This window comes from Tenrec ecaudatus, unplaced genomic scaffold (assembly GCF_050624435.1).
Source record: "Tenrec ecaudatus isolate mTenEca1 unplaced genomic scaffold, mTenEca1.hap1 Scaffold_268, whole genome shotgun sequence".
Taxonomy (NCBI): Eukaryota; Metazoa; Chordata; class Mammalia; order Afrosoricida; family Tenrecidae; genus Tenrec; species Tenrec ecaudatus.
The window spans coordinates 137,875-150,070 of NW_027458855.1; positions in this window are offsets into that span (position 1 = coordinate 137,875).

The following is a 12,196-nucleotide window of genomic DNA, read 5'->3' on the forward strand; positions in this document are numbered from 1 at the left end:
GTAGGAAAGACAAGCAAAGACTGAAAGCCGTTCTAGACTGGGACAGATGACACCCATATGCCGTGGGGGCTCCTAGGATCCTGGAGCAGAAGAAGGACATTCATGGGATAAACAAACTCATTGGCATTGGGTTGATTCCAACTCAGAGCAACCCCCGCTGGTGACATTTAAATAAAGTCTAATAATGTTGTACCAGTGTGACCTCCGTGGTCCTTATCACTGTGTACTGTATAGTACATAAAACATTAATACGGAGGGAGACCAGGTGAGAGAGTTGAATGTGACATATCTTGACTCATTTTTCTAAGTCTAAAGGTTCAACCCAAATGGTAAAGTAAAACAGCTCTTGATGGAGAGGAAAAGGTGGAAGGGGGTGGGTGATGATTCTTTCCCCCGCTGCCTGGCACTGAACGGCCTCTCCTCTCTTCTCATTTTGCAGGGTCCATGAATTGCAGTCCCTGAGTGAAATGCTGAAGGAGGAGGCCCATGAGTCAGAGATTCTGTGCCTGGAGTACTCGAAGCCAGACACAGGTACCTGGCCCTGGCCTAGAATGGCCTTGAGTGAGCCCCTCCAGTCTGGCCAGAGCCACTGATACTTGTCCTGCCTCTTGACTATGGGGCTGATCGTTCTTTTGGCTACCAAAAGAGTTAGTGATCCTTCTTGATGTCTCTGAAGGCTTTGGGGAGGACTGCATCTCAACTCTGCCCGAATCCATGGCTCATGTGGCTTAAGGATGTGGGGCTCAGTTTCTCTGGGTGCTCTTTGCTGGGCACTCAACAGCTGACGGAGTTCATCCCATCCCAGGTCTGAAACTGCTGGCCTCAGCGAGCCGGGACCGGCTGATCCATGTGCTAGACGCAGGGCGGGAGTTTAGTCTGCAGCAGACGCTGGACGAGCACTCCTCCTCCATCACCGCTGTCAAGTTCGCAGGTGTGGGCAGAGCACTTAGACACACTCTGCCACCTACCACCCCTGCCACCTGCCTGCCATGCCCAACACTCCATAGATTCTGAAAGGGTGTGTGCATGTGTGTGTGTTTTTGTGTGTGTGTGTGTGTGTGTGTGTGTGTGTGTGTAAAAAGGTCATGAAGACAGAAGTCCTTCAGAGATTCTGTCAGTATGTGTGTGTGTGTGTGTATGTGTGTGTGTTTGTAAAAAGGACACCAAGTACGAAGCTCTCAAGAGATTCTGCAAGGATTTATGTGTGTGTGTGTGTGTGGGTGTAATAAGGTCATGAAGTAAGAAACCCTCCAGAGATTCTGCAAGGGTGTGTGTGTGTGTGTGTGTGTGTGTTTAAAAAGGACACAAATAAGAAGCCATCCAGGAATTCTGCAAGGATGTGTGTGTGTGTGTGTGTGTGTGTGTGTGTGTGTAAAAAGGACAGGAAGTCAGAAGCCCTCTAGAGATTCTGCAAGGGTGTGTGTGTGTGTGTGTGTGTGTGTGTGAATGTAAAAAGGACACGAAATCAGAAGACCTCCAGAGATTCTACAAGTGTATGTGTGTGTTAGTGTGTGTGTGTGTGTGTGTGTGTGTGTAATAAGGACACGAAGTCAGAAGCCCTCCAAAAATTCTACAAGTGTATGTGTGTGTGTGTTTAAAAAAGGACACGAAGTCAAAAGGACTGCAGAGATTTTGTAAGAGAATGAGTTTTTCGTTGTGTGTGTGTGTGCGTGTGTGTGTGTGTGTGTGTGTAATAAGGACACGAAATCAGAAGCCCTCTAGAGATTCTTCAAGGGTGTGTGTATGTGTGTGTGTTTGTGTAAAAAGGACACAAAGTCAGAAGCCCTTCAGAGATTCTGCAAGGGTGTGTGTGTGTGTGTGTGTGTGTTTGTGTGAAAACGACACGAAGTCATAAAACGTCTGGAGATTCTGCAAGGGTGTGTGTATGTGTGTGTGTTTGTGTAAAAAGGACACAAAGTCAGAAGCCCTTCAGAGATTCTGCAAGGGTGTATGTGTGTTTGTTTGTGTGTGTGTGTGTGTGTGTAAAAAGGACACAAAGTCAGAAGGACTGCAGAGATTTTGTAAGAGAATGAGTTTGGGTTGTGAGTGTGTGTGTGTGTGTGTGTGTGTGAAAACGACACGAATCATAAAACGTCTGGAGATTCTGCAAGGGTGTGTGTGTGTGTGTGTGTGTATGTGTGTGTGTGTCAAAAGGACAGGATGTCAAAAGCCCTCTAGAGATTCTGCAAGGGTGAGTGTGTTGTGTTAAAAGGACACGAAGTCAGAAGCCCTCTAGGTTTTCTGAAAAGGTATGAGTGTGAGAGTGAGGGAGTGTGTGTGTGTGTGTGTGTAATAAGGACACGAAATCGGAAGCAATCCAGAGATTCTACAAGTGTATGTGTGTTTGTGTGTTTGTGTCTGTGTGTGTGTGTTTAAAAAAGGACACGAAGTCAGAAGGACTGCAGAGATTTTGTAAGAGAATGAGTTTGGGTTGTGAGTGTGTGTGTGTGTGTGTGTGTGTGTGTGTGTAATAAGGACACGAAATCAGAAGCCCTCCAGAGATTCTTCAAGGGTGTGTGTATGTGTGTGTGTTTGTGTAAAAAGGACACAAAGTCAGAAGCCCTTCAGAGATTCTGCAAGGGTGTATGTGTGTTTGTGTGTGTGTGTGTGTGTAAAAAGGACACAAAGTCAGAAGGACTGCAGAGATTTTGTAAGAGAATGAGTTTGGGTTGTGAGTGTGTGTGTGTGTGTGTGTGTGTGAAAACGACATGAATCATAAAACGTCTGGAGATTCTGCAAGTGTGTGTGTGTGTGTGTGTGTGTGTGTGTATGTGTGTGTGTGTCAAAAGGACAGTATGTCAGAAGCCCTCTAGAGATTCTGCAAGGGTGAGTGTGTTGTGTTAAAAGGACACGAAGTCAGAAGCCCTCTAGGTTTTCTGGAAAGGTATGAGTGTGAGAGTGAGGGAGTGTGTGTGTGTGTGTGTGTGTGTGTATGTGTGTGTGTAATAAGGACACGAAATCAGAAGCCCTCCAGAGATTCTACAAGTGTATGTGTGTTTGTGTGTGTGTGTCTGTGTGTGTGTGTTTAAAAAAGGACACGAAGTCAGAAGGACTGCAGAGATTTTGTAAGAGAATGAGTTTGGCGTGTGAGTGTGTGTGTGTGTGTGTGTGTGTGTGTGTGTAATAAGGACACGAAATCAGAAGCCCTCTAGAGATTCTTCAAGGGTGTGTGTATGTGTGTGTGTTTGTGTAAAAAGGACACAAAGTCAGAAGCCCTTCAGAGATTTTGCAAGGGTGTATGTGTGTGTGTGTGTGTATGTGTGTGTGTGTGTGTAAAAATCACACCAAGTCAGAAGCCCACTATTGATTCTGCAAGGGTGTGTGCGTGTATGTTGTGTTTGTAATAAGTACACCAAGTTAGAAGCCCTCCAGATATTCTGCAAGAGTGTGTGTGTGTGTGTGTGTGTGTGTGTGTGAAAACAACACGAAGTTATAAACTGTCTGGAGATTCTGCAAGGGTGTGTGTGTGTGTGTGTGTGTGTGTGTCAAAAGAACAGGATGTCAGAAGCCTTCTAGAGATTCTGCAAGGGTGAGTGTGTTGTGTTAAAAGGACACGAAGTCAGAAGCCCTCTAGGTTTTCTGGAAAGGTATGAGTGTGAGAGTGAGGGAGTGTGTGTGTGTGTGTGTGTGTGCGTGCGTGTGTTTGTGTAAAAAGGACACAAAGTCAGAAGCCCTCTAGAGATTCTGCAATGGTGAGTCTGTTTTGTTAAAAGGACATGAAGTCAGAAGTCATCCAGAGATTCGGCAAGGGTGTGTTTGTGTGTGTGTGTGTGTGTTTAAAAAGGAAAAAAGTCAGAAGCCATCCAGAAATTCGGCAAGGATGCATCTATGTGTGTATGTGTGTAAAAAGGACAGAAAGTCAGAAGCCCTCTAGGAATTCTACAAAGTTATGAGTATCAGTGTGAGGACAATGTGGTGCTTCAATCTCTTGTGTGTACTTTTGCTATGAGTCAGGAGCTCACTCAATGGTATCTAACAAGTTATTGTGAGATGACATAAGAGGACTTCGTGGAGGCCCTTCCAAGAGAGGGTTGGAAGATAGCATGGTAAGAGGCCTGGTCAGGAGTGTGCTCATTGTGCTCATTTTTCCATCCCCTTCTCCCAGAAGCCAATGCTCTAGGGAGGAAAGGCAGGCCCAGAGACAGGGAAGGGCTAGGGAAGAGGGAGCGATAGGAGAGCAATAGAAAAGACAGGTTACTCTCCCTCATTCCCAGTATAGCTCCTCAAAACTCAGGTAAAGCCTCTAATTCTGAGGCTGAGGCTTATAATAGGAGCAGACTGAACATTTAATCCCTCAAGCTGCCTGGAAAGTGTGGGAGCTGATTAAGATGGCAAGAGATGAAGAAGGAAGGAATCTACTGGTTACAGATGTGAAAGCACCTGTTAGTGAAGCCTTCTCAGTTTCTTATTGCCTTATCAATGTCATCAGTCCACTTAATGTACCCACTTTCCAAACGCCTATTAACCAATTTTACATACCTTGAGTTCTTTCTAGGAGGCAATGTTAATATTCTCATTTCTGAGTTGAGGCCACAGAAGTTTGGACAGTTTCTGGATGTTGTTGTTGCTGGCAGGTGCTCATCAAGTTGGTTCCAACTCATAGCAACCCCCGTGCATACCGGAAGGGAGCATGGCCCCGTCCTGTGTCCCCCTCTCTGGAGGGCACTTGCCTCAAATCTTTAAATTCAAAGCTTCATGTTTTGTCAAATGAAATCATTTCTTCAGTCAATCTCAGAAATCTTTATGTAAAAACGTTGGAAACGCCTTTCACTCAATGTCTAGGGAGGCTGAGTAAGGTGGGAGGGGCTCCAGGACAGATGGTGGGAATCACTCCTGCAGGTGGGTGGTAGGTTGGCGAGGCCAGTCTGACTTGCCTCCCTGCTGACTGACCTCAACCAGCAATGGGCAGCTGGACACATGGCATGAAGTGATCTCTGGTCTTCGTGGCGGTGGATGCCAGTAGACCGTCAGGTATGGGAGACCCATGAGAAAATAGGTTACTTTTCTCTTTCTCTCCAAGTTTCTCTGTGATCTCTTTATGCTGCCTGAGCCTGCATGCATACTGACAAAGGCAGACATGTGCACACACATGGCAAAGTAAATAGAGATGCCCACATTCACAGACGTATCCATCCACGTGCAAATAGGCACATATTTGCACATGCATGCCAAAGCAGACACAGACATCCATGAATGCACATGTATTCGTGCAAGCTGATTTTCATGGGGAAAAAAAGATCAGATCTATCACTGTCAAGTCCACTCCAACTCAAAGCAACTGTAGAGCACAGAGGAGAACTGCCCCATTGGGTTTCCAAAGCTGTCATCTTGTCAGACACAGTCAGCCACCACTTTCTCCTGCAGAGCAGCTGGGGTTTTCCAACTGCCGGCCTTTCACTTAGCAGCCGAGCACTTGCTGGTTTTCATAGGAGTCTGGAAATCAGTTTCATTGCCTGCTAGTCACACCTCCTCTGTGAGTTAGCACAGCCTGGTAAGCTTGGAAGGAGAAAAATCTTCCTTCCAGAGGTAGTTGAGTGGTTTTCCCCTGAGGAAATGGTTCAGAAGAAGATTTCCTTCAAGAAATCAGAACACTCTTGAAGAGAAATTTCCTGCCAAAACATTTGTTTGCTTGACAACGAGACAAATGAAGCAGCCCTCTGACTTCCCCCTTGGGTCCTCTTTCTCATCATGACTGCTCTGCTCAGCTACAAGGCTCCAGGTCCTGGGAGCAAGGGTGCCCTTCTATTTGGAACCTCACAGGGCTCCACTGTGAGTCAGGGAAAGACCTGGAAACTTGAGCATCCTGAAACGGGGCCTGCATAGCAATATCATCTGTCATCAGGCTCATCGTTTCTCTCATTTTTTGTAAGATCATTGAGCCCTTGGAGCCCTGAGAAGTTCTCTCAGCGGAAGCCATCCTCCTCCCCTGAATCCAAGAAGGACTGCGTAAAGATTGTTGTCTTCTACTTACAGGAATACCAGCAACCAATTGCCATTGAGTCAACTCGCACTCATGGAGAGCCCAAGTGTGTTAGAGAAGTCCGGTCCCTAGAGTTTTCCATGGCTGGGGTAAGTTTTTTCCAGAAGCATATCACCAGGCCCTTCTTGGAAGGCACCTCTGGGTGAACTCAAACCTTTAACCCATAGTTCGCAGCCTAGCTCATGAACAACACCATCCAAGGACGGTACAGTTCCTTGCAAATGGTCACCTGCAGTAGATGAACCAAGGTCAAGTAACTGCCTGAGAAACATCAACCAGAGGAAAGCAGAGTGAACCCCAGGGTTCTTGGGAAGAGGGCCAGAGAGAGAAAAAGGAGAAAACAGCTTTCTTGGGACATCAGAAAGGAAAGGACTCCACTTAGTGGATGCCATAGAACAATCCCAAGCCAAGCATGGGTGAGAAACAGACCCCACCCAAACCCAGCGGGCTGGATTCTGTCGCCAAGTGTTGAACACCAGACATGGATATGACAGAGCCGCTAGTCGTCCGTGGAAAGAAACTGTTTGCCCATTGTCTGGTAGTTTTGCAGCATTTGAACAACCAGGCCTCTGCTGCCTCTTCTGGCCTGAAATATAATTGCAGCCATAACCGCCCAGCGTTTCAATGGGTAGAACTCCCTGGGGAGGGCTAACTACCCAAATCATTTGGGAGATCATTTTAGGATTGTCCAGGAGATCTTTGGCTGTGTCTATTATATGAACTATGGTGTCGTTTTTTTTAAAAAAAAGAAACTTTTTATTGTAAGGTGGGTTAAGATTTACAGAGAAAATCAGCTTTGCACGTAACAATTTATACACGTTTTGTTATGTGACATTGATGACAATCTCCTGCAATGTAATATCACTCATGCCATTGAAACTCTGCTTCCTGTTTTCATTCACCCTTCTCCCCTAACCTTGCCTGCCTTGTGAATTTGGCCTTGGGCAAATACTGCCTATTTGCTTTTGAATGGTTGATGGTTCTGAAGAATGTGTGCTCCTCAGTGCTATGATTCATTTTGGTGTAGTTGTTCTTATCAGGTGCCATTGAGCCAGTTGCAACCCACATTGACCCTATGCCAAACAGAAAGAATCACTACCTAGCCCTGAATTATTCTCCTAATTGTTCCCAAGCTTGAGCCCCTTGTTTCAGTCACTGTCAATCCATCTCCTTAAGGGGCTTCCTCTCTTTCACTGTCCCTCTACTTCACCTGGCATGATGTCCTTCTCCAGGGACTAGTCTCTCTTAATAACATGACCAAAGTATGTGAGAGGAAGTCTCACCATCCTTGCCTTTAAGGAGCCCTCTGACCATACTTCTTCTAAGACAGATCTGTTTGTTCCCTTGGCAGTCCATGTTACTTTCAATATTCTTCACCAGCACCACAATTCAAACATATCAATTCTTCTTCAGCCTTCCTTATTCAATGTCTGACTTTCACATACTTATGAGGCAATTTAAATTACTATGGCTTGGGTAAGGTGCACCTTAGTCCTCAAAGTAACATCCTTGCTTTTTAGCACTCTACAGACGTATTGTGCACCAAATGTATCCATATGCAATGCGTCATTTGATCTCATGATTGCAGCTTCCAAGAGCATTGATTATAGACCTCATCAAGACAAAAATCCGTGACAACGTCAACAAATAACAACAAATAAAAAAACAACAAACTTCTCCATTTATCATGGTACCTATTGATCAAGTTGTGAGGATGTGTGTCTTCTTGACATTGAGTTGTAATCCATACTGAGGGCTGCAACCTTTGATTCTCATAAGGTTCACTTTATAAACCTGTCTATTTTTCAGGGGGTGGAATTCAGTTCCAGACCTGAAGGGTGATGAAGGACCATAGTAGTGGGGATCTCTCTAGTCTATCTAACCAATAAACCTCATCTTTTATCATTATTATTATTACTATTGGTAGTAGTAGTATGACTTTCAGTTTTCTGACACATTACTCCCCACTCTATCTAGGATCATGTACCATGATCCCTTTCAGAGCAGCTGTTTGTGATAGGCAGGCACCATTTAGTTCTTCTGACCTTAGCATCATAGAGGCTGAGGTACGCATAGTCCATTACTGATTTGGACTAATTGTTGCCAGGCATCTTGATTTTATTCACTGTTATTTGCTCCAGACTGGGTGCAATAGTTTATTGTGCCAGCCTGGCCGATAAACACAAGTAGGATTAATCGAAGGGCAGAGGGATAAATGGCTTCGTGAGCCTCACCTTGCTTGTTCTGTGCCTCAATTTAAAGGGGTACACTACCTGTGGGATGCCTAGCTTGTGGACTGTGTCGCTGTAAGTTGAGGTCCATTTAATCCCACAGGATTGGTATGTTCATCTCTGGAGCTGGGGACCGACAGTTGGTGACAGTTGGTGACTTGCCTTGCTGTTTGCTGCCTGGGTATATATAGCCCAGCTCTCTCTACAGAAAGGGACTGGCAACTGGCGACTCTCAAGCCTTAAAGGACTGCTAGTGTCTCACTGTTTTATAATTTCACTGTTAGTTTCTTGTGTTATCTATCTGTATATAATTTAGTGGTTCATTGCTTGTATTGTATATCTAGCTTTATAAATATATTTATATATAATTACTAGCAATATGGTTTTGTCTCTCTAGAGAACCCTGTCCAACACATAGGGTGAGACCAAGAACCGACTTTTAGTTTGCTACTCACAAGCTTTTGAAGACCCCAGTCACTTCCCTGATGGATACAGAACATTGTCTTTGTGAGCTAGTTTGTACCAATTGATCTTGAGGTCTCTCAGAGCTATGTTCCTGATCCCCCATATTTAGGACACGCTCCCTCAAGGGGTTTTGTTATAGCTAAGACATTTTCATAACTATGCCTCCTGGATGCACTATTATATTCATGGACATATTTGTAGTATATGCTAATATGTATATAGAACTATTCTCTGGCAAACCTATATTTATTCATGGGGCTAGTCCCATTCTCCTTCCCACAACTGCTCAGATTTTGTGGTTTGTCTATCTATCTATTTATCTCTCTAGCTATCCTTGTATGTTATTGTTATTATTGGAGTATTTATCTCTGTTGCCTTTAATGCTTGTAGTCTACTGAGAAAGGATAGTGTTTTGATGTTCCAAATGTTTCCTCATTTTCTGGGTTACATGACACAAACCAATAGAAGAAGAGAAAAGAAAAAAATTTAACCCAAGTAATAACACCAACAATAAAACCAATTTAGTTTTTTGGTTAAGAATTAGTCAGACTTTCCCACTCCTAGGCTAACCCTTGAAAGAAAAAGAATGAGATAAAAGACCATAGGGAGGAAGAAAGGAGAGTGGGAGGCAAGGGAATAAAGAAAGAATGTGGCAGGGTTGTGTGAACAATTAATGTGGACCTTCTTTGATGTGTATTAAAAATAATATTGACTGGTTTTTTCAATACTCACCAAAAATTATTTATATCAATCAAGAAAACCTCACTAACCTGGAATCAATTCTGACATATAGCAACCCTTTGGACAGAGTATAGTATAGAACTGCCCCTGTGGGTTTCCAAGGCTGTAAATCTTTACAGGAGTAGAAAATCTCATCTTTCTCTTGTGGAGTGGGGGTGGGGGGGGAGTTTCGAACTTCTGATCTTGCAGTTAGAAGTCCAACTCATAATCTACTTCACCAACAGGGCTCCTCCTTTCATCATTAATCTAGACTGTTTGACCTTCTTGGCTTACTGGGTTTTATTTTCTCGCTTTGGAAGACATGGTACCAAAATACACACCATTTCCTAGCCCCCCAAAAAATCAAAAGTAAGCAAAAACAAAACAGGAAAAACTAGCAACCCAATCCAAACCAACTAACCTATTTAGCCATATAGATAAAGGATACTAGTAGCCAACCTCTGTGTTGGGGGCAATAGGGATGGATGGGGACTGTGGTTAAAAGGCAGGTGTCAGCTCATCCACAGGGGACATTCAAATTCTAGCTCCAGACTGTTGTTGCCTTGGGGAAATGCAAGGATTTTAAGGCCTTATTTTCTGTTTGTAACTGAGATGCTGAGAATATAAAATTCGATGTGAAATCGTCAACTTTTCAAATATTGGATCACATTAGTTAAAATCACTTCAGGCTGCTCATCATCATACTAGCACATCATTAGGCTAAAATCATATCAAAGACATCTGGTTTGTCCCCTGTGCCCTTTAAGGACAACTGAAACATAAGGACAGGAATGTGACATTTATTCTTCCTCTAGACCCTCACCCTTTGCCTCCATTGGGTGGCGTTCATAGAAGAGGCAGACGGTTTTGTTCAACTTCAGCATAATCAGAGTCCTGAGAGTTAAACACAATACATATATAATTTCATACTAGTCGTTTTAATATTAGCCCAAACAAAACCAACAAAAACCCAACCCGTTGCTGTTATGTTGGTTCTGGCTCCTGAGGATCCCCTGGGTGCCAGGGAGAAACTACACATCACAGGATTCTCAAGCCTGTGGGCTTCTAGAAGCAGGCCATTAGTTATTTTTTCTGAGGGGTGGAACTGCCCACCACTTGATACGTTGAGTCCTTAACCATTTGTGCCACTCAGGGTCTCCCAGCCTTCGTATGTGACCCCCAAATTCCTTGACAGGCTACCTATAGGAAGGTAGAGTCTATGCCCTTTCCCCTTAAATTGGGATGTTTCATGACCTCTGTGACCAATAGATTATGGAGAAGATGACACTGTGACATCTAGTTTGGGCAACCCCCTTCCCTCCCCCAAAGTGCTTCACAGCTTCTGAAAAATCCCTTCAAAGTCTTCTTCTTGAGTGCTCACCCTCAGAATGTCCAGCCTCCACGTGCTACCTCTCATGACACTTCTCTGCACCCGGACACTATGCTGAAAGAAGCCTGAGCCACCTGGAAAGGCCACGTGGAGACACTCCAACCAACAACCCAGCTAAGCACACAGCTAACGGCCAGCTTCAGCTGCCAGCCCTCTGAGTGCACGTGTACGCACTGGAGTCACCAGAGGCCCCTGCCCCAGTTCCCATGTGACTGCCAACTCATGGGAGACTCCAAGCACGACCCAGTGGCCTCCCAGCAACCACACGATGATGGTCCTTGTTTGAAGCCACTGCGTTTGGCCGAGGGGGCGTTTCTTGCCCAGCCACAGGGATGAGAACCTGCATCTCAACAACATGCAGGTGGGTGAGGGGGCCGTCTCTTGAGCAAGGCAGCCTCCCTTCTTGTCAACTCCTGGGGATTTTTGTTGTTCTTGCCACTGCTGCCCCAATTCCCCAGGAGCTAGAGGAAGGCAGGCAGCAGGCCTCAGGTGGCCAGGAGGCAGGAGCCTCTGTGGGATGCAGTTACAATGGGAGATATAACCTTAAAGGCAGGAGCCTGACTTTACCTTTGCCTCCTGGAGATTTCGGGTGCAGAACACCTGTCAAATCCCATCTTCTGTCCAACCCTGATCATATGTCTGTCTTATGTTTGCACACAGGACGCAGACTTGTGAGCACCCAAAGAACAGTGTCTGGCGCCAAAAAACCAGCGCCACAAGGAACTGATGTTTCTCCAGCAATGGGGAGGGGTGGGATGAGAGGAAGAAAGGAGTACAAATCACTGGATGAAAACAAGGTGGGGAAAGGAAGGAGGAAAGGGAGAGAGTGAAGGAGGGAGCCTGGGAGGCTGAGGGGAAAAGGCAGGGAAGGAAAGGAGAAAGGTGGGGGTGGGGAGAGAAGAGCGAAGAAGAAATGGAGGAGTGTGGGAGGGAAGATGGAAGGTGAAGGCAGGCAGGAAGACGTGAGCAAAGGGAGGGAAGGAAGAAAAGAGAAAGAGAAGGGCAAGAAGAAGAAAGGAAGGTAGGGAAGAAAGGAAGAAAACGAGAAACCTAATGTCAATGGCACCCTCTATGTTTTTATTTCCTGTTTTTCTGAGGTAGCCTCTTCAGCAGAAGCAAATGGGCTGAATCGCCTCAAACTCCACCTAGGTAGAAAGCACGGGTTTCATTTCGCCAGGGCCTGTGAAAATGTTTGAACTGAGCAGCATTAACACGGAGACAGCGATTACCCCACGTGGCTGTTGCGCTCTGATGATACCAAGGCAACAGGAATGGGGGCTCATTATTTCACCAGGTGACAAAAAAAATTGTATTTTGACGTTTCACCCTGAACGTGGGGAAGGGGGGCGTGGGGGAGGAATCAGGGGCCCTTTGTGGAGTCTCCTCTTGCCATTGTGATGCCCCTTGGCC